Raw genomic sequence first — 23,392 nt, 5'->3', positions numbered from 1 at the left:
ATGACCGTGACGAATTTAAAGTTAGCGTTCTGCTATCGCCCCGCTTGCACCACCTACCAACTATAAATCACACCTTCATTTAACTGGACGATCGACAAATAATAATCAGTCGTATTTTGCCTGAGCCCGCTGGCCTTATCCGTGTGGTCACCTGTGCACACCATATCTGTGTGTATAGGAGGCCGTGGAGAACACGTGGCCTGCGCAACCAGCTAAACACAGGCTTGTCTATAAGGTACAGGCTTGACTAATGGTGATCATCGACTAACGGTAATTGGATCGAAAGCGATGGACCTGCTTTGGATAGCCAAATAGCGAGATAGAGAGAGAGTTATCTCGCGGTGTTGGTAAAACTGTTAATGATGGACTATATAGATGCCAATGCGATACCACAACCAGGTCGGTCCTTATATTTCATTAAAGCTCAAAGTAATTTAAAATCGTAGATTAGTTGGGGTGTTAACGCTTAACGCCCTGCAGTGGGGTAGAATAGCTTATGTTGCTATTGTGTTTGTGGTTGTTGTTGTTGTTGTTGCTGCTGCTGCTGCTGCTGCTGCTGCTGATAATGGAAGATAGCCAAACTAATTTGTACGACTTTTCCTAGCGTTGCAAGTTGAAACGCGTCACGATAAACGTAGCCTTCTTTTTCCCTCTTTGCACACATGATCACAATGGCACTGATTGTACTGATAATCATGCTTGATAAACGGTCTTCGCCATTGCCGTTCTTTACGGTCAACGTTGTTGCCTGCTGACAAAGATAGCACCTATCGTCTACACAGGACGGTCAGTCGCGTACGAAAAAAACCCACATGTGTGGTCTGCTGAAATAGCGAAATAACAGGAAATAGGTGCGCGTTTAAGCACAGATCAAGGACGAACAGCGGTAACGGTTAAATTCGTGCAAGGGTGAATGCTCATGCACTGTTGATATGTACGAATGAATGTTCATCATCGAGCGTCCATGTCTTATGCGCATTTGATGGAGTCTGTTCTTTGAATGTTTTAAGTAATGGATCTGAACCAGGAAACAATGCTACAGAGCTATAGGGATTCAACAATGCTGGATGTAATGGAGTGGACTTATGCCGCACCACAGTCAAGCCAAGTGTACAATGTCACTCATCTAAAAACATCAGCTTTTCACACCTCAAACATGTGTACTCTTCACAATCCTTGTCAAAAGAAAAACATTTTCAAATAGCCGAGAATAAAGAGAAAATATAAATCAGAAGAACAATATGTATATAGCTTGCTGATGTACCCTTCCTGTGCTCAACTTGAGTATAAACTGTGACAATTGGCCGAAAAGGACACATTATCATTATATAATAAGTTACGACGACAGACTGATGCTACAAATGTCAACTATTTGTCTGTCGTCTATGAAATGATTGTATAATAATTGACGCAGAAACAAGTTTCCAGTTTTCTGACCAGTAGTTAACATTTGTAGCATCAGTCTGTCATCATAACTTCTTCCGGAATGAACAAACTAGTCAAACATTAGCTGTGAAATAGTAAAAGCTCGATTTATCCGCACTTCGTTCCTCACTCGATCCGTTATAAGCAATCAACTCGAATAGCTTCGATAAATGCGTCGTTAGACACAAATACAGGACGGGTTCTACTTGACTCGATGGGTAAGTTTTTGGTCTTTGACAGCGCGCCAGCAATTGTGATTTGGGTCTTTCCTTTCCATAGGCGTCGCGTCAAGGCGTGGCGTCATTCCGTGTTGCTGCGGCTGCTCCAGCGTCAGTGGCAGCGATCGGTGAGATCGAATCGACAACCTAATCAGTAAATGATGATGACGCGGACGATGGTAACGGCATTCTGGAGAGGTCTATCTAACTGGTGGCAGCGAACGAGTCACTTAGAAAAGCCAGACAATTGGTGTTCGTGGTTTTGACGAGCGTGGCCTTCTACGCGTCACCACTACCGGCAGTAACTATCCTATATACAGTGTGAAGCAGCATTTGATGATTGAGGCACAAATTATGTTAAGAGTAGTGAATAGATTGGCGTCCCACGAGGTTATCCCAATTGAGTGCTCAGAGTCAGTGCGACAGTGCTGATATTAAAGAAGCTGGGTAATTTTTTAAAGGACTGTAACGGGATGGCTCGTTGGCGGAAGAAACACGTTCAAGATAGGCGAGAAGCCTGCCTTAGATACAAGCGCATGCTGGAAGTAATGAACACAAACCGAGAAAAATGAAACGGTTTGTTCAACGAGAGCTGCTTTTGGGTCTAACGCGAGCTTTGCGAGATCGATATAGCCTATGGACAATAATATTACTTAGCCTTTGATCATAACGATAATTAGATATCATTCGTGCCACATTAATCTCTTCCAGTAAGCTCTCACAGACTACTTATATAATTAGAGCAGCATGGGAAGATGACAGGAAACTCTACGTGTAAAGTCACAAACATAGTAAAATTCCCAATACGTTAGCGTTCCAATGGGTCAACTCAACAGGAATTGCTGCCTGAGACATAGTTAATCAAATGATTTCCGCCATAAACAACCAGAACGACACTGCGTAGCGCACAAGCGGGTCATGTGAGGGTGAAGTCTTTACAGAACAAAGTAATCATCGATTCAAAAAAAAAAAAGAGTACAAATACTTGAGCTCCGCCAAAATAAATAAAGAAGCCACTCATTTTTCGTTGGTAGATTTAAGGAGAATCAGCGGAAAAAGTTTATCCTAAACTTTCATCGATGTTTTCAATAACACCATTGATATCAAACATCTGCTTTCGTCGTATCAGCTTCGAGGGCGCTGAGGTTAGGTGGTATGGCGGCTTGCTAAGTGAAAAGCAATATCTAGTATGCAATTTCACCACTATTCGTTGATGGATGGAGTTTATGTACGTTTTAACGCTCTTTGGCTTCATTGCCTCGCCCGCTGTCAACGTCGATATACAATGTAGATTGCGTGCGGGGCGATGTTGATGGTTACGAAGCTTCACTATGTAGGCTGGCAGTTAGCGAAAGTGAGCGTACTTTGGCGTCCGAGATCACTTACTGCTGTATAAAGTAGCTTCCGACGCGTCCAGTCTCACCCACAAAAAATAGTCTAGCGACTATAGCCACAAAAAAAGAACCTCTCGATACATGCTTTTATCGAACTGCTCTTTGTCTGTTTTAGGATCACTCGGCGATACTGACCCTAAAAATCTGAAACAAGTCAAAGTGTGCCCTCGGTACCCACTTGAAAACATTTGGTACCAAATTGTTCAATCCTGCTTACTTTTCTTCCATTCGAAATCTAGCAAAGCAGAAAACGAAAAAATTCAAGATGATCATAATAAACGAGTATTCCCAAGTGAGGCAATGCCTGCGGAGCATCAAGCTATTATATCGAGCGACACAAGGACAATATGAAAAGTCGTACAATGCCACCCCCGAAGTAAACCCAACCCCAGGCAGGGATACAGGGGACGTGCGACGGCTACTAAGAAATGAAACATCGGGCCATCACCCCTCACTTATATAGACTGCATAATATAAGCACAAATTCTACGTAATAAGGATATCGTAATTACGCCCGCAGCAGTACCCGCAGCAACAGCACTACTTGCGTAATCGCCGTTGTCTACAAATGAACGGAAAAAGCCGTGCGTCCTACGGATAGCGACATACATGTACGATCTTTCCTCTCGCGGAGGGGGGGGGGGGGGGGTCACCACCTAATGCCGAAGGGGCACGGTTGCACTAAGAGGCGCCCTCACCTTATTGTTGTTGTTATTGCCGTCGTTGTTGTTGCTGCTGCTGCTGCAGCAGTTCTGAATGTTATTCTACGTTGGCTATCACAACGCAGCAACAAAATAACGCACGGAGCCATAGCAGCAAATCAAACGGGGCGACAGCGAGGTGTGTACGCACTGTGTGCATGAAGTGAACGCGTGACGTGAGGCGCACCTCGAAAGAACACCGCTTTGAAATATCCCATGCTATTACATGGCACTGTGCAGTTCGTTGCGGTGTAGTGAGCGGTTAGCAGACCCCACTGTATTTGACAACCTGTCTGTGCTTTTCTACGAGTGCGAATGTGTCTACGTTTGCCCGTCTGCTTGTGAGTGTTATATGAAGAACGGGAGGGTGTGTCATTGATAAACAACGTCTACAAGAAAACAACAAACAAAGCGACGCCGGCCGCGCATCTTCCGTCGAATGATTTACGCTGCTGACGCAAAAAAACGAGGACGACAACAACAATAATAACGGTACCACCTTAAAATTAGCCACGTCTTCTGGAAGTGCTGGCAGAGGCTCACGGTACGTGCGTATTTGAATCGGCACGATGTGCGTCTCGATGTACCAATGTGTACTGAGTGAGGTGGGAGGCGCTCGCTTGCCTGTGGACGATCTAAAGGACTTGTTTTGCGGCATTCAACGAAACACTAGGAGATTTAAAAACGGGTGAGGATAAGCTACGATATAACAGAAAAATCTACCATGTAGCACTTACAAGAATCATATTCATGGATAAAATGCGTCTTCCGCATATCAGATACCTATATGTACACGCGTTAGAAGAATAGGTGCATAGATGAAGGGTGTGCATTTGTGCGAATGTTTTGAAATGGCTCGTGGTCCCTATACATTGTCTACATATTAGCATATGTCGTTCAATTATGGCTGTATTTAAAATAATTATTGCTGTTCTTGAATCTTTTAGCTGTATGGGATTCTAAGAAACAATCAAGATTAAATAGACAGAACTGATATGACATAAATTAGAGATAACAGGGTTGTTAATGTAGGATGTAACATGCCATGTTGAATACCGTTTCGGGATGTAGTAATAGATATGCGATTGAACCTAGTGTCAATACTAATTGTTAAGAGCAATTTGTTCAGCATTTATTTACAGACGATTAATTAGTTGTCCGTAGTGGGTAGAAGGGGTTCACTGTTCCCCTTCGCTAACGATCAAATATTATTGAAAATCTTAACAAATGCCATCAGCACGGCCGTGTTCAAATAATCTTTCCAGCGGACTTTTACAATGGGTATGTTACAGAATTTTTCTCAGCTTCTCGTATTCGCTATCTGCCGAGGATAGAAGTCAGCCGAAAAGACACGGGACAAATGTGGCGTGTACGAATGGTGCTCAGTACTATTCAGAGGTGGCTTGCTAGGTTTAACAATAACATTTTTAACGTAACGAATGTGCTTCATGAATCGTTTCGAACTACTTCAAAGCAGCTTAATTGCTAGAATAGCTTACAGTCCTCAATTGCAGAATCCTTAACCGTACGCAGGTCAAATACTCTGAATTGCATCAATTACTAGTGGGATAAGATAGTTTTCTTTAGCTATATTTAAAGCACGAGCTAAGAACACCATTTCATAGTGTCGATGGCAACGGAAATCACCTGCGATGACAGTGAAGTTCGCCATCTAAACGTCGTGATTCCGCGTAGGTGATTAGTCGATACAAGACATCTTTGTTTTCGGTAAAACTTTTTGTAGTATTAATAGTTACTGACAGCTCTGACTTCACATTAATTAATACTTAAGCTTCAAATCGCGTACCTAGGAATTTAAAATGGACCATTACTATATAAAAAAAAAACTAAGGGTCGGTGATTCCTGGGTGATGAATTTATAGTATATACCAAATTGTTCATTTCAATTCAGCTTTTTTGCACAAATCAAGAGGCCTACCCGTCAGGGCGCGTTCAACACTTGATTTGAATCCCTGTAGACGGAACCTGCACCTGCTAACCTAAACGGATGCCGTCTGTTAATTTTGCCCTGAAAATCATGGACGAAAAAAAAGATGGAGTGTCCACGTGAACAAATGCTGTTGTTTGTTCCACATTAATGTCTATGGCGACGAGCTTTTTTTTTTAGCATAGGTCTAAGTAATCCTCGTGGGAATTTCCATCAGAATCATTTTGTCTGACATCTATATTCCTAAGTCACTATCGGTTATTTTGAAACGACAGAGAATATGTGATAGTGTTTTGTTTTTAACGGAACCCATAGGCAGTAGGCCTGTACAAATATCTTTTCTCTACTGTACAAACAGTTTGTATGCTTCCTTGGCATAGATGCATTTTGTGCTGTTTTCGGTACTTTCCTTACTGTCAAACCTTGGATCGCTGACAGACTTTGATTTCGAACGCGATTGGGTGAAAACAAGTCCTCATGATCGCTGAATGGGTAATGTCTCTAACAGCTAATATTGAGACGATGTTATGGTCTAAGTTCGAATCCGCGGTTCGTTCCGTTCTGGGAGGTAGCCGTCTAATGGATTGCCTAACGACGATACCGGAGGTAGAGACTGTTAAACAACTATGAACCACGGATTAGAATACGATGAATAGACCTAAAATGTCTTTTGCTTTAGTAACCGAAGCCATATTCATTTCGTCTTATATGTGGGTATAGGCCGATTGATCATAAACTTTGATGAGTTCTATATAGGTCTCGCTCGGATTTTCCGTCAGGACCTTGGGACAGTTAGCATGGAACATGAGTGGGCACGGATTAATCAAAGGCCAAAGATAATGTCACAAAAAGGTTTATCTGGAGTCGTCTTAGAATGGCATCATCGAACTCATCAGCTCAGCTATCAAGACGTATTACGTGACAGCGCCGGATATAAGCAGGGTGCATCGACTGCTACAAATACTGTTCCGGAAATGAATAACATGGGGCCTGATTAGGTTATCGAATAACATAGGATTAATCGAGTTTCAGCAAGTAACAACTCGCGAAGGTTGAGTACCACACCGCATTTACAATGAAACATACGTACGCCTGACGGGTCCCTCCAGAAATGAGTAGGTCAATGACTCTAACTAGTATTAGTAATCTTTTCACGCATGAGGGTTTTATAGTTAGATAAGTTTTTAAGTGTTAAAGATCCACAATTATGGCGGCGTAACAGTTGGCGAATGGCGACAAGCTTTCAATGAATACGACTCCATTTCGAAGCTAGTAATTAGTATATAAATTTTTTCCTCTAAATTTCAGTATAAAAATAACGTACTGGGACGTCAAATCATCGCCGCTTCAAACGGTGATCCTTGTTTCCTCCATAACTGAGCTTTTATTTTTCTTAACTGTGGGTTTACGTCTTACCAAAATGTAAGCCTATTCGTCATTATATATAATAACCTCACTGAACTAGAATGTAAGAACTACAAGTGGCGTGCTCTTCTCTTACCAGATTGCTATTTTACTGGCGTAATTTATTATTTATTATTAAAATTTTACTGTTGTAATAATTTTTTAGTACACTGTTATGTCAACTTGTTGCCTTAAAATGCGAATTACAAGATAAGTCCGCGTATATCAACAGATATGCCCAGCTAATCTCAGGTGGCTGCGCGACCTCCACAAATTGAAGCCGATTTTACCATCATTATTTTATAATTGTTACCTGATTTCAACTAGGACAATTCACATTTTCCACTTATTGCTTGTCCTATTTCGCCAGCTGTTAAGCCATTTGCGAGACATTGATAGAGGGTAGCCGCAGCCCTACTACGGCCATTGAACTCTGCAGCCTTTTCCATCACTGCACAATATACGTTGACAGAGTCAAGTACCTACGTTCAAATCAAGTATTGCTTTGATTATGTGCAAATATTTGGACCGTTTCATCATATCTTGTCATCTTCATCTGAGCAATCTTTTCTCTCATATCGAGTATCTTTTTCATTCTTTCGAATCGATCGCAGTCGTCCGCACGACCTGAATTTTTCCTCTCGAAACACGTCGAGCGTGCGCACGTCCGGACAGATGTTTGGCGGTCTGATATCATTTGTCCATTGGGGTTTGTCGGCTTTCGATCATGACCACAGAAATAAACCCAGATCACCTTTTCAATAAAGCAAAACGTCGAACGTCTCAAGCGTTGGCGTCATAAATGAACACTTGAGATTTCTTTCTACCTTTTAGCACCTGCATTTTTTGTTCACAGATTGACCATCTTATATTGAGTAAGACGCTCAAACGACACGCTTGGCCAGTGCAGGATTTCCGAACTGCTAATACTCTGTCTATCGAGAAACGTGAACGTGATCTGCGTAACTACAAGTAACTCTTTGTTAAACTGCTGTGCTAACAAAGAAACTAGAGGAAGGTGGAGGAACTGTATTGTTGGACGCCTTGCGACAGATCGAACTTCTTCTACCTAACACTTCAGAAACGAGAAAAATTACCCTGATAAATTAGACGCCTCAAACATTTCTCGGTTGATCAAGTTCTTTGTTGGTACCATTTGAAAGTGATTGAACCTAATTTTTTTTCGGTAACAGGACCGTGCTTTAGGTTGACTGACGGCCCGCACTGTGCAGCCGGTCAAAATTAGTCTGCTTGTCGATGCGTTTTTGTGCGTGAGCATTTTCGTTTGTCGGCTTTCCGTTCATGCGATTATCTAAACAGTATGGAACTAGTGTGTGGTCTATAAGCTTCTCATCTTTGAAAATTTACTTCGCCTATAAGTTCTGGCTTTAAGAACTAATTAGGTCATTTAAACAGAGGTACTGCATAATTCCTGCCTCACTTCATACTTGAATCGCCGAGCCAGCTCTCGAACGGAACAATTCCTATCCAATCTGTTTTCAGCCTGTCATTTCTGCGATGGCTTATGAGCGATAAGCTATCGCCGTATATCATTGCGACGCTCGCTTTACGGGTATTTGCATCGCGTGAGCTTGCAATATAAGGAAAATAAGTCGCTGCTGTAGCCACCGAGGAGGCATCTGGCCGGCTCTTTTTGGTACACTTTCGTAATTGCGGAACAACAGTTATGGCCTCTCGTTATTAAAACACGATGTGCCTTTTCTATATCGTTCTTTCGTTAGTACACACATCATCGCGATAGCGGATAGAGCCATTAGCCAGCTAATCCGAATACGATGCACTCCTGTTTTTTGCTGGACCTGGTCGATGTAATAGCTGGCCTAATCGAAGCGCAACAGCGAGGTATGTTGAGGTCAATAGTAAATCATCGTTTTGTCTGATTATGGCGAGGAATTGAGTAGTACAAAAAGGTAAATTGTGTGAATGAAACTACACGTTCGCTTTTTGCCCCCAAGCGATTTCAACTTAAGTCGAAAGTATATTCGTGCAAGTTAAACACGATTATTTAAAGTTTTTCAGGTAGATCTAGAATGGTGTTTTCTTTTACGTCAAGACCAATTATCAAATGACCCTATAAATAATCGCTATATCTGTTTTCGGTTATTGTTATTTAGCACGGGGTAATATCTAGAAGTTTCTGAGCGCCTGGAAGAAAAAGCACCTTCTCAATTCGTGCTGGAATTTCCTTTGACCTGAACGGTTACGCTGCCTGAGGCGCACTTGAGCACCTTGATAGGCAAGGGTTTGGATCGTAGATAACATTACATCAGGAGGTTTTCGGCAACAAAAATCGGCCTATTGAGTATCTTCTCTAAACATTGCTTTTCGGTGGATCACGCTTCTGTCCACTGGCTACGCACGGAACTGTCATATCTTCCCCATGTACAGTCACCCTCTCGTAGACAAAGACACATCAACAATATCATTACAAATCATAATATAGCCATAGAAACAACTTTCCCATTGATTACATACTGAGCACATATCATCTAGCTCCGGGGACAGATAGACGATATTATATAATAATCGAGACAACAATTTGTACATAATGCGAAAAAAATTATTTTATATACTCATAATCATGATAGCCGTAACGGTACTAGTAGTTGTATCGTATCTATTGTATTTATAACCGGATTTATACTGTCATCAGATCTGATTATCTTTGTTATTGTCGCGCGACAGATTTTTATGTTGATTTGTGTAACGTTTCTGTTATCATAGCTATTGTTACTCTACGGAATATAGCGTTCCACAGGATGGCCGATTAAAACAAGATGACCTACCCTTCTATTTTATGCGACACAAAGATTTCCGAAGCGACGTGGAGCTCCGGATATGTGTTGGTCTGCAGGGATACGCAATAAGCGATTGCCAATGGCCAAAATGATCGTTGTCGTTGGCTAGACCCTGGAGCGATGCTGCTCTCGGCAGGAAATTGAAAATGAGTAGTCGTTTTTCCTAGCGTCAATTTTGTCGATGGGCGCCACTTGATGCCATCCTAATGGTCCGCTTGTCTCAGGCCTATTTTTATTATTATTTTTTTGGTGCTAATGCTTCATGTACTCGTTAGCGTTTCTGGAACAGACGGCACTACCATTGCTATGCCAGCGGCATCGAAATGGCTGTCCAAAGCAATTTCCGACTGTTGGAGTTTTTTTTTTTCATTTTGCGGTTCAACTCACGCTACCTTCGTTGCCCTCCGAGACTATTGATGTTAAAAAAGATTTTGTCGATATTAAAAAAACAAAAAGCAACTAGCCAGTAACGCAAGTCCGAGGGGATGCACTGGTTTCAAAATGTAGCTTTATACTCTAAGAGCAAATAGCTAATATCGGATAGAGTGAAGTTCATTCTTATTCAGTTAACATGCTGTGCTTCTCCGTTGTTGAAGCTAATTTTTTTCGTCTCTAGCTCGGTGTACTCTTCTCAGACGCCGAGCGAATTTGGGAAGCGTCGCTCTGCCATCATAACCATGACGAAAGTCGCGAACTCCAGCGAATGCATGGCAATCGCTCTGAAGGGCTCAGTGTCTCGTACGACGCTTATGTCAACCCAAAGCTTGTAACTGGCTTTACGGCTGCTGAAATGATGGCGGCGAATGGATGTGGCTATGTCCTCGTTGGCCTAATTCGTTACAAACAGAACAGTCCAATGCAGGCTGAGTCGGATTTGTTGATTGTCGTTGTTTCGAATTCATCCCCGATCCAACCGTCATCGCTGATGGTGGCGCCCAATGGAGCTTTTGTTGTGTTGTGTAAACTTCGAGCCGGTCTGGACGACGCAGGGCAAAATGCGTTACACGGACGAGGATAAGTCAAACGCTGACAGCAGCAGTAGCATCAATACCACTACCACAACAGCAACAACTATAATGATAGCAACGCGACGTAATCGGCATTCGTTTTTCCGAAGGCTGCTCAGCTATGGTTTACTTGTCAGTCCACGCGGTGCCCGCTTCTCCAGTCTCAGAAGCCAGCGATATTCGTGTTTAGTACTCGCCCGTGCGAACCTGAACGTCACGGAGACGCAGCAGTACTATCGATGACGAAGTCAGACGAATAATGCGAGAAAACAGAACATATACAAGTCACAGCCATAATCCTAAGCAATCAAGAAATCCCACTGGCGTTTTTCGGTCCCTCCACGTTAAAATATGATTCCCGATAAGGATAACCCAGGCCGTGCTTGATTTCCCCGTCACCTGGGGCTGACCAGCCTCTGCGCTTATTATTCGCTGGACGCTAATCTGTAACTTGCTCATGCATGCGTGCGCTAAGCACATCAGCCCCGCAAAGTACGGGCGGCTCCTCGAGTACCCTGAAGGCGGAGAAGATCGGGCTAATCGAAGAGTAGTTTCTTTCATTTCTAGGGATGTTACGTTGTTTCAGTTAGTTTTCGCCTTGAGCAAAAGAGGAAGAGCGGTAACGACCTCAGCGAAACGCACGATGACGTTGTTAACACGGATAAGCCCGACAATGATGAGGTTGCCTGAGGCACAACATAATCAAGTTCGTTCGCTCTACTTCTATTTGGCGCCAGATACAGCGTGATAGCGGGGTAGAGGATTCGATGGCAGTACAAAATCGGCGGCATCGACGTGGGTATTGGAATAAATAGATGTACATCAATGGACTAATACTCTATTAAATGATTAAATTGTAATTGTTAGAACAGGCCGTCACAGGTAGTAAGGAAAAAGGAATCCGGAGCTGGTGCAGTTCCGTCTGAAGCTTCCACACGGTTCCAACATTCGACGGTGGGGCCGACTATATCATTACAAGCAACGCCCCAAATGACTTGGGCTGCCCGGGTTTACCCTGCGAGGGAATACTGGTTGTGTTAAACTAACCTTCGATATTGACGTCACAGATCTTAAAGTGATCGTGAGGAACTAAAAGTGAATTCTGCTGCAAACAATCATCGCTCGCATATCTGATTACTCGATAACCAACTGATTAAAGGAAAAATAAATTATCAAGATGTGACTAAAAATTCATTCGAACATTTCGTGTCTCTGCGACATTAGGTTTTTTTTTTAATTTTCAGAATTTTATCCCTGCAACAGTAAGATCGCGTTATGACTTTCACTATCGTTCTCAGAAAAACAAGCTGCGTGCTTTCCTATGGAGAATCGCTTCCTTGCATGATTATCTCAAGGCCTTAAAAGGTTTATTACACAAATTCAACTTGTGCTTGAACGCTTCGCTAAATCATTCGTGTTTCCATAACAGAGTGTGAGGTTGTCGCTTTTCGTCCGACTCATGAACAGCGAATACTCATTACGCCGTCGGAGGCTGTCACAGATCGGGAACATTGAAGGCTAGTACAAATCGCTTACGGTTATCATGAACGGCTGTTTACAGATCCGTGACGAATTGACCTGAATCAACTACAGCCTAGGATACTATGTGGAAAAACACATGCGCCTTATCTCGTAATTCTGTTATTGCCTACGAAATATATTACGTGAGATATATATATATATAGACGGAGAAGTAGTTCTAAATATAAATGAGCGGGTTTTAAAAATGGCACCAGTGGTTATGCCTAGGCTAAAGTGGCCTTCATTTCACTTTTGTCGAGTCTCCTGTGCAAAAATAGTACAGCTTAGAAATAAAGGAATTCAATACGTAATGCTACTCTATTCAGCCTAAACCTTTGAATCAAGCAAGAAGCATGATTTGTGATCGATTTGCTCCTCAGGTAGGGAAAAGTGTTTACGCGCCATTAGTGTCAATTTCTTTGTCTTAGCAAAGCTTTTTTACTCAGATCCTGAAAATTTGCCCCAAAAAGAAAAAAATATCAATTCTCTTTTTTCGTTACATCATACACAAAGATATATCGATATGGATTACCTTAGGAAGGCTTCCCCGCCTTTTTTATTTAATATTTCATATCTACTGTAGCTCTACTATGTCCTGTCTAACAGTGGTTTCTGCCCAGGTCAGATATCTAAAATTAGACCTCGATAAAAAAAAGACAAGGTTTGACCTTAGTGCAACCTGCTATTGTAAGAATCGGTGATCCACCGGAACTATACATCATCTAGGCTGAACCTTTGCTAGTCCCATCTAGATTTCTTGACTGTAGACACTACGCGTAATGCACACGATTACAAAATCAAAAACGTTAGTTTAGAACATACACAGCGTCGTATTCGCTAAGCCAGCACTGCGTCGTACATTTCGCGTACGCTCTGCACGCTCGTAGTTCGCAAACGCAAATGGTTTATTGTGACAAACTTAAATAATACCATTAGCTATTGTTGTCATTTTATTACGGCTGTTATCCATTTTCCACATATGTGTAATTCTTTTTACGCCGTAACGCTTATCCGCTCAGATACCGATGGTCTTAATATCGGTCGCAAACGCATCTTCAGTTTGCGCGGGGCATTTAACCCATCGTTCACACCTACATCGTCGCTAATTAGACGTAGTACAATAATCTTTTCAGTATGACGGTGTTACACAGTTGCTGAACTTACGAGTTGCTATGTGGCCTTACATAAGCGAAACGTACGTTTGGTCAGATCACCATTCCTGATAACTGTGGGGACAAAGAAGATTTTGCCGCTTTCGACCCATGCAGCTATTCATCGTCTGAAATACAACCGGAAGTACGGCGTGTTTCTAGCGTGTGCATCTTTGAAGATCTATCTACGACTGGGCGCTTGCGACAGTCGACGATTGTCCTATAAAAAACGTTCCAGTTTTGTGTGTCGTCCAACAAAACATCTACAGCATCCCACGAAGTGAGTTAAAAAAAAAATAGCTTTAAACATAAAACGAATAGAAGTTTTAGTCTCGTGCAGGTAGGGGCTAAAGGGCGTTTGAAGAAGCTAGGAGGAACTTCAATTGATTAGATTAAGGTGATTAGATCTTGCGAGTAAGATCTATTTTTAGGAAATTCTACTCAGGATTCACCGTCTATAATCTGAGAGTACCACAACGATTAGATGCAACGAGCCTCGATGCATATGTTGCAAGAAAGTATGCTTTATTAGCTGAAATAAATTTAAGGCATAGAAACATAAAAGTGAGGACAAGCAATTTCCTCAAAGCCTACTTTTTATTATGTGCGTATAAGACTTTAAAGCAAACAAGAATCACACATCCAAATATATATATATATTCTTATGCATTTTATGTCCAACTGGACAGGGTGTTTATTTTTGAACGTGATGGCTAGTATTAAACACAGCACCGTATCAGTGACAGGTCACTTTGTCGCATGTAAATAAATGAGATGAATAATTTCGTATTTTTTTTTTTATCAACAGTAAATTCGTTTTTATGCCACAGACGATTATTAAATTAAATCTTTATTATGGCTTGCGTATTGCATTTTAGATAGAATTAGGTATCATGTTATCGTTTACGTATTTTAACCTCAATTAATAGCAGTCTCTTTTCTTGTACGCAAGACTAACCCAACAAAACAGGTGTAGTTAGGGCCTAGTTCAAACCCTTGAAAGGTTCGTGATTATTAGGCCGGCACCATTCTCAATAACGTACGAATCCTTACCAGAAGCGAGCGCTGCGTCCTAAATCACTCGTTGAGCAAAACGCCCGGAACATTGCGGCACCATGGCCAAACCTGCAAAATTCATGCTGCTTTGTAATCTTCTCGTTATTGATCTCGTTGATAAACGAGGAAACTCCCAAATAAAAAAAAACGTATCCGTTTTTCAGCTATCACTTCGCTTGATTTACATCGACCGTCGGAAGGTAGTTACGGTCCCGCTGCTATCTTAAAAATGAACATTGTTTTGACTATGACTATATCGTCTTACGATCCAAAATCACGATCCTCGCTGCCGTTTAAATCGACCGGCATAAATTAATATGAGAAAGAAATTTCCAGCATGAAATAGCAGATACATTCATACGCATAATGGCCTCATCAAGTTTACGGATGGACCACTATCAGACCACTGTCTTTGGTGGGAGCAGCACCGATGGTAGCTATCATAGCCTTGTGCGTGCGATCGCCTTACCTTAAGGAAACGAACAGCAATAGGGTCGTACCAACAAGCCAGTAAGTAAGACTAGTGTACATACGTACCAGCATAAGGAGAGTGACCGCAGGTTCAAACAACACACTTTGTTGTTGCTGGTGACGACTATGTTTGTCGTCTGCTGATGCGTCCTCTGCGATATCACCGATTCAGTAGATCCAGTTCGAAAACCTTTTTTTCATCTACCTTGTCTATTGTTCCCCGCGGACGCGTTGAATCTATGTGATCATAATTGATAACCTACTGGCAAGAGCCATTAGCGTCTAGAGCGTCAGGTCACAAAGAGTATTGTTCTCTTGCTATGATAAAATAAATGTATGAAAGTACACCTATGCAACGATACATTTATGCAGAACAAACGGGCTGCACATCACAAACCTACGTGCACACAAAGCGTACGTGGCGACAATACGTCTATGCCTGTACAAGGCGAGCCCGTCATGTATGCGACCCAGCGCGAGGCAATAGTTCATGTTCGATACTTCGATTTCTGCTACAGGAAATTGAAACTCATGAAGATCGTGTCGATTCGGATTTTCCTCCTGTACTTGTCTTTGTTTCGATAGATGTTTTACAGAGACACAAATGAAGCATAATTCTAACTGTATAGTTTTCTTAAGTCGGCGCTTTTAAGAACGCTACCGCGGTGTGGCATATATTTGTCGTACGCGTCACGACGACACTGGCGGCGACATTATGAGGATGTTCTGGGGAGAGCTTTGTTTCATTTTGGGAGGTGCTGTGACGGAATACGGCGATGTTGCCATATATTAAAGGAGAATCGATCGTTAGAGTACTATGGACCAAAAGGGGAGAGAAAGAGAGCGAGGCTAAGTATTGTTTACAAGTGTCGCCTATTTGCGCATGTGTATGTGTGCACGCATGTACATATGTCCGTGCATGTTGGCGCATATTTCCGTCACAATATATAACGTGAAAATTAATCAATTTCAAGGGTTACGAAGCAGCGGATATCGTGTTGGTCCCAAAGACGTCGGTGGTCGTATAGTGAATTACGCTGTTCGTGTATACGTAATGACTGTATGAGGCGTATTCTACTGCTGCTTTATGCTAATGGAGTTAAAGGACACGTAGGGATGGCATGGACATTGTAACTGTCTATCTATCCGGGACCAAAACTGAACCGCGCTCATTCGGTCCGAAGTCAGACTGATATTTATAATGCAACAAAGACCTCAAAAGCGTCTGCTGCATTTCGATAAAGTTAAATAAACAGACAATACTGTTGTCTATATGAATTAAAGCCTTTCGTCTGTACCCCCCAAAGGGAGGTGGTTTAATTAATTTATTTAGATTAATCTGACGTTTATGAGCGGCATAACATTGATGTTAAGTGGAAAATGAGAGGTACTTTCCATGGCTGTGTCCGGTCGAAATTGATATAGGGCTATTCTGCGTTCTTCCGATCGTTTTTATCGTGTATCTATTAGAATACAACATTGACGAAATTACTTAAATCTTTTTCAATGAAGTCTATTGGAGTAGCGATGTCCGAGACGATGGCCTCGTACCAACGAAAATCTAATAGCACATGTGTGTCCCCAAATAGAATAATTTGTGAGGGTAAATTGCCCATATTCGCAGGTAATTACTTTAAATAAGCCCAGCGGATACCAACAGATGATAGCTCATGCTAGATGCGTTAAAACAAAATAAATTTCGAAATCCAGCCAATTTTTCCCTACCACCCAAACGTGTACTACTTCACACGATCAAACAGCGCTCAATAAAAAAAAAAAAAACTTCACGAAAAATTGACGCGACCAACTTATTTTATGCATCAACTCATGAATCACCAACGACTCGTTGAGAAACGGTCCATAGACATATTTTCCCAGTGATATAATACGCGCTATATGAAGACAGAGCCTTTCGTGGTTATCCGTCGAATCTGTCAAATAGCCATTATTGCTTGACCGTTCTATCGGCGACGTTACACAAGCCTCGAAACCAAACCGAAGGCTGTAATAGACGGAGACAATTTGCTATAGAACGAATGGATTTTGTTTATGTTTGCTTCCCACGCAGATCTCGTGCGCTCATATCCACGTGATATGCTTTGCCACCATCCGTCAGACAGCGACAACCAACCGTTTGATTGTCCTGTGCCTTAACTCAAGCGCTGGCCTCTCTCATATCTTCCACCTGTGCCTTTTTTCTTTCGTTCATTCCGTCGATATTTCTTGCCTGCGGTGATATTGTTGATCGCGAGAATCAAAACAATTCCTCTCTTGTCCTGTGTTAGATTGCTTGCTGTTCATCAACCCGACCCGGTAAGACAGCTGCGCCAAGACGTAGGTCCCGGTGGACTTTGTGTTCAAGCCGTGTATATTTGAGTTTAGATATCGCTGTCATTGCCAGCGCTGACATCCCACGCCCCTAATAACCTATGTCGCTAGAGTAGCGATGCTGCGGGTTTTTTTGAGGCGAAAGTACTGCTATAGCAAGAACTGTTCGACTCAGAAGCGTTCCGTGTGCCGGTCCGTCGGGAACATTTCATAACTTTTAGCGGTAATGCGTACACAAATGCACTCGCAAACATACGGAGATAAGTGAATTTCAGCAGAATTTCGAATTTCTATTTATTAGGCTCCTCCCGTCGGGAGCACGTCCGACGTGTCACGCTTTGTGGCGTTCTGTAATAGAATGCGCGAAGCTGACTAATGCGATACTCCACGTCTTCCTCCATTTAGTATTCCGTCCGTCGTCCGCATGAGCGTTTGGTCCGTGAAATATAAAATGTGTAGTGGACATAATTTCGTAAATCGTCGAGACTAGATACTCTATAGAGAACATGATTAGTTGATCTAAACACATATTTCGACTGCCCACTATATGTTTTTCCATCGGCCTATGTTAGGTCGTAATGTAGTAATAGCTGGAAGAGCAGCAGCGTCAAATTGTTCCATTGTAGCTATGTCGGAAACGGATCGTATCCGCCCTTGTATCAAATATGATCGCAACAGCCTAGTCCCATTTCAAAAGAAGAATCTAGCAAGAGAGTGTACTCGTCCGAATAGAAAGTAATAAAATGTTATTATATCATTATAAATAGTGCTGAGATTAGAACAGAAACGGCGTACTATTCAGCTGTCGATACGGATTGCGATGAAAAAACTGTCGCTGAATAATACCTACAATAAGCACTAATAATAGCTGTCGCACGCACGTTATTAGATTATAACATTGCCGATGTCTTTAATAACGTTGCCTCAAGTCGAAAAAAAAAGAGCCCCGTGATGCGGATACGTTCAAGTGCGCGGTTTCAAACGCCAGATTTTGCGGCTATCCAACTACTAAATGACCTTCGTATTAATGGAATATCCCAAAGTAAAAATCACAATCATCGGCCGTCTCAAATGCGGGCGATTCAACAGTGAATTGGCCCGCATTCAGCGTTTAGATTTTATGTATGATTCAGTGAGGGGCAAACGAGCTATCATCGTATACTTAGTTTTCCGCTTTTATCGTTTACCTGTTCTTATTTCCATAATGTATTTTCTATGTCTGTCTATCACTTCATTGCTGGATTTCGATAGCGCTCAGATAGTCCTATTGCTTTGACAGCAAACGACGCCTTTTACAGTCGCAGCCTTTATTAATTGGTGAGCTAACGATACATTATCTCGAGATCTTGTGGCGTCTATCCGGCTTTTTCTAAACAATCAAAAGATATAATTGTTCTGCTTGTCCTGACAAAATCGAAATAATCGTCTAAACTAATTTAATATTTAGAAAAGCCTATTCGATGCTTAACAACTTAATTGATGGGTCTCGTTGTATGCGAACACTGGACTTCCAGTGCCTTCTTATACTCCTTAAATTTGAAATAAATGCCACGTGTCACTTGAAATTATACAAAATAGGAATCAGAAACGCCCAATGAATACAGTTGGACCAGTTTCAATTCATCACGATACAAAAGAATTGAAGGCGTGGCAAGGAGAAGCGGCAGAATTAGAAGTGGCCGCATCATTTTGTTGATATACTGTCGAAGGAAACCCGAGTGGAAGATGGCCATCGAATTCCGCTCTTCAAAAAAGCATTTAGATCACATTCTGTTCAAATCAGTCCTTGAACAGCCAGTCTCTAGGACTCATAGTGAAGGTTAGGGCAATATCGAGAGAACTAGCGGGCCGGGCTTTGATTAGAAAAAGAGAAATAGAAACAACTAAATACCTCAGTACAATCGCATTAAAGTCGGTAGAAATCAATTCAATTAATAGGCCCAAATGGAAGTCGCCGTAATTCATATTCCCTATTAGCTTATCGTATCTGGGTAACTTCAAGTAAACAGTATTTAAACAGTAAGTACCGCCTAATAACACAGAACAGGCACACTTCTCGTTTAATGTAATGGTCTTCGAAGGGAGCATAGCAGCTTTTGTCAGCTTATTGCAAAATCTTTCCTTCAATATCTTGCTGGGATTGTTTTAATAGAAATAAAACGCCTGTCACATCCGTGAGCTGTCGCGAGAGGATACCACCAAACTTAGGAGACCAACCAGCTCGTGGGTTCACTTATCGGCTTAGCTAAGCTGCCCAGTACGATGTTTAAAATATCACAGTAGTCAAACTTGTATTTCCCGAGTAATCCGAAAAACAGCCAAGACCTAAACGGAATCCTCTTGTTTACCCACTGAAAAGATGGAGAGCGTCGGAGTACGTTTAAAGAACGTGTAGTCTTCTGTAGCCTCATGTAACGGCTCCACAAACTTTTAAAGGATGAGCCAAAATTTGAAAGGTAATACTCATAGGAAGAACTAACACCCCGAATTCAAGGCCAGGTATTAGCTCCCTATCGTTGTTTCTTGCTTTCGTTGACTTTTTATTTTTATAAATAGGAAGGGAAAAAGTGGCAAAATAAATGACGTACTAACAAACCCTATTGCCGGTGGACTCTCGCTGGTATCAAGCAAATGACTAGACAAGGAGGGACTAAGAAAAATCGGAGACGATTGAATCGAGATTATGCTTCACCCAGCACCGAAAGCTGAATCGTCCGCACTTCCTTTTGGATTTGAAGATCCCTTGCCGTTTTGCTATGCGACGCGTATACGTATGTCGAAGCTGCTGATGTCGTTCGTTCTTGTTTCTCTCATTTCGAAAACTCTGGCGTCAATCACCGAGCGCCAGCACGACCCATAACGATTATGAAATAGGCTCCATTCTATTAATTATTCAGGTGGGTAAAGATTTCATACATAGTCCGTGCATTGTGCGTTCTCCATAGTTTTTAATGTCTTCTTCTAGATGGCCACGTGAACTGAGCGGATTAAAGGTGTATGGCCAAATGAGATCGTGGCCAAATATTTAATAGTTGTCTTTCAGATGGATTTTTTTCTCACAGTTTTTCTCATATTTGACGGCATCCTATGTCCTTGATCCAACAAAATCATCAAATAGATCGGAATAATTAAATTTAAACAAAGTGTTTCCGTCGAACACATTTCTTCTACGATAGCCCGTGATCAACAATCCTGGTTAGACATTTACGGTAAGTCACGTATTGCGTAAATTAATGATTTTACGTATGAGTATAGCGATTGCTTTTTTCTATATCTATTCTATTACTATCCGCACGACTTCCGCAGGCCTATTGGAGAATTTTTCATCGGGCCTTCGTATCTGGGCGCCACTGCACCCAAAGCTACTGGAACGCTTCTAATTCTAATTCGATTCGTTTGAGCTTTATTGTTCTTACATATGACAAGAGCAAAAGCATTGACTAGCCCTAACAGCCTGAGCAGGCTGTCCAATGTTGGACGCGATGAATAAAGTAAACATCCTTTGAATTCGACGTCGACCAATTAATAAGATTCAACCGCGTACTATCAGTTTCATAAGTTCTCTTAAGTAGTACTGTTATAGGATGGATCGATACGGCTTAGGGAGCTAACGCGCTTCACTAAACCTTTTAGCAAAGGTAAGGCTATAGTAAAGAGGTGATTTTGGGAACTTGTTTACCCAGTGGGAATAATTAAGCATATTAGTATTTTTTTTTGTTGGGCGTCTTGCGGGGGTACAGTTATGTCCACGCTACTATTTTAGACTGAGAACAAGCCAAAAACAGCCCGCAAATCTTGTAGGTAACTGTTTACTTTCAGCAAACCGAAAATGATCGGTTGTAAGACAGAACTTGCAGTTTGATGTTAATCTTGTTGCAAGTGTGATGTAACACGAATTTTATAATTAGCTACTACCAAATATAGTCTGACAGTGTGGCCATTATTAATATTTACCTAAATAAACGTCCTCTAAATTTATTTTATTTCAGAATTATGTACAATTAACGCCTTTGCTACAATAGAAAAGGAGATGCCATAGCTCGAATCCCCCTTGAGTTCAGCTGATGCCGTACCGGTAATATCGAATATGAATAACCTGTAGCAACGCTCGTTGTCTGTAAGGGTAGCCGAGTGAATGTGCGACTATTGATACACAGCGGTGGGGGCCGATAGACCCTCGTAACTATCGTATATCACTCGATATTTATAACGTCTCACAAAAGCCGGGGGAAAATGCTTGCTATTGGAGAACCCACGATTCAGTAATTCACGTTAGAGTTGTGAGCCTTTTAATAATATTCAATCATATGGCAAAACTATTGACATAGAAACCCTTTGCTACAAGGGTTTGCGCATGGACTTTAGGCATCGACTACTGCTGACGAAGTTGAGCTTTGCTAACAAACTTCCCCTAGCCTAGTAACTAGCTCTGTTGTCAAACATTGTATATATAATCTTGAATAAATGTGGGAGAGATTGCGTCTAGTTGAACGTTGGGCGTGTGGGAGAGCTTTACGCACAGGTAGGCGATACAAGTTGAAAGAAATAATCGAACTCTGTCGTTTGGGGCGGGTCGCGAATGCTGTTATTTGGTGGGTTGGGTGGACCCAGATTCGCACATCTAATGCTGTATATGGATAAACGAATATAAGTGCTTGTCTCACACCAGCGCAACAGATCTTGCTGAACGAAATGTGGCTACTAATGGATTGTTGTTTTTCGCAACATTTGTCTTGTCGACATCTTTGTGTACGTCCGCGTGCACGTGCAAACAAACACACACACACACATATATATATATATATATACATCTGTGGATTTACACACGCATCAGGTTCACCTAATTCCTCTGCACCGACTCCGATCGCGAATATCAAGACACTACAACATCACGTTATTTGATTATTATGGCATACAAACAATAAGCTTCTCTGCAGGCTTTCTTGTATTTGTATTGGCTTTGTATAGACTATCCGGAGCTTTGTTGAGAACTTCGATGCGGTCGTCGTGCGTTCCTCATTCGTATGTGTCTCTGTATTTTGGTTTTGGACCGAGTCCCATTATTTGTGGCGATGGCGCTTTTGGTACTGCGTTTTAATTGTATATGTTGTTTTTTTGCGTTTTTCTATACGTCTCCATGGGCCGCGTACGGACGATAAGCACAGCTATTCAACCAGATCTCTCGCGCACGCCAGACCGCACAGAACGGTAGCGGAGCCGATAGCAATGTTGATGGCACTGAGAGAGGACTCGAGGGGCGTACGAGGCCCGATGACATTGCCCATCAACACTCAGAGTAAACGTCATTTCCGTTGTCATCTTGTCTGAAAATTGTACCCGCTAAAGCCCTGTCTGTTCGAAGGTTACGCGTCTAACTTTTCCCGGGAGCTTCCTTAGTTGGCTTCTTTAGCAATATGATTGCGATAGTTTCGGCATTCACCGACTGCCTATTACCTGTGGCCAGCTTCATCGGTACTGTAATTCCGTAATAACTGGTACCACAAACGCATGCAGCAACAGTTACCAACAGCTTCGCCAGAAAAAAAGGTGGCAACAGTACAACAAATGGCAAAAACTCGCACATATATATATTTTTAAAACGAGCCTAAAAATAAATTAACAACTGGAAGATACGTCACAGGCAGGTAAATTGTGACCGTTCATCTGTCAGGCAGACAGCCGCACGATCTTGACACCGCCGTAGACAGAACATCTCCGTAAACATCCATTTCTCACCAAAAGCGCGCAGCAGCAGCAACGAAGACGACGAGAACGCTATGGATGCATGTAGGATGCAGGTAGAGCACTATAGAGCTGATATATAATATAAAGACTTTGCCTGTACGCATTTTTTTCGCGCTGTTGGTAGCACACGTGAGCGCACGCCCACAACTTAAAAAAACATGGTCTGCAAAAGTCGTTGACCGCCCCTTTCGTTCGACCGGGATA

General features: G+C 42.0%; 2 long non-coding RNA genes across 2 annotated transcripts in view; both read left to right on the top strand.

Annotated features, from left to right (window-relative positions):
* Positions 1-3,741: 3,741 nt before the first annotated feature.
* Positions 3,742-14,370, top strand: LOC147756035 (uncharacterized). Its single transcript, XR_015327139.1, has 2 exons — positions 3,742-4,426; positions 13,571-14,370. It is a non-coding gene; the product is annotated as an uncharacterized LOC147756035 (long non-coding RNA).
* A 2,226-nt stretch (positions 14,371-16,596) lies between these two features.
* The window catches only part of LOC147756034 (uncharacterized), a 46,983-nt gene continuing 40,187 nt past the window's right edge, over positions 16,597-23,392 (top strand). The window contains exons 1-2 of the long non-coding RNA XR_015327144.1: positions 16,597-17,428; positions 20,072-20,340. This is a non-coding gene — a long non-coding RNA (uncharacterized LOC147756034). The remainder of the gene's footprint in view (positions 17,429-20,071; positions 20,341-23,392) is intronic.

The sequence above is a fragment of the Varroa destructor genome, unplaced genomic scaffold (genome assembly GCF_002443255.2).
Source record: "Varroa destructor unplaced genomic scaffold, Vdes_3.0 BEIS01000004.1, whole genome shotgun sequence".
In the NCBI taxonomy this organism is placed as follows: Eukaryota; Metazoa; Arthropoda; class Arachnida; order Mesostigmata; family Varroidae; genus Varroa; species Varroa destructor.
Note: the sequence above shows the minus strand (reverse complement) of the source record. Positions and strands in the feature narration are given on the sequence as shown.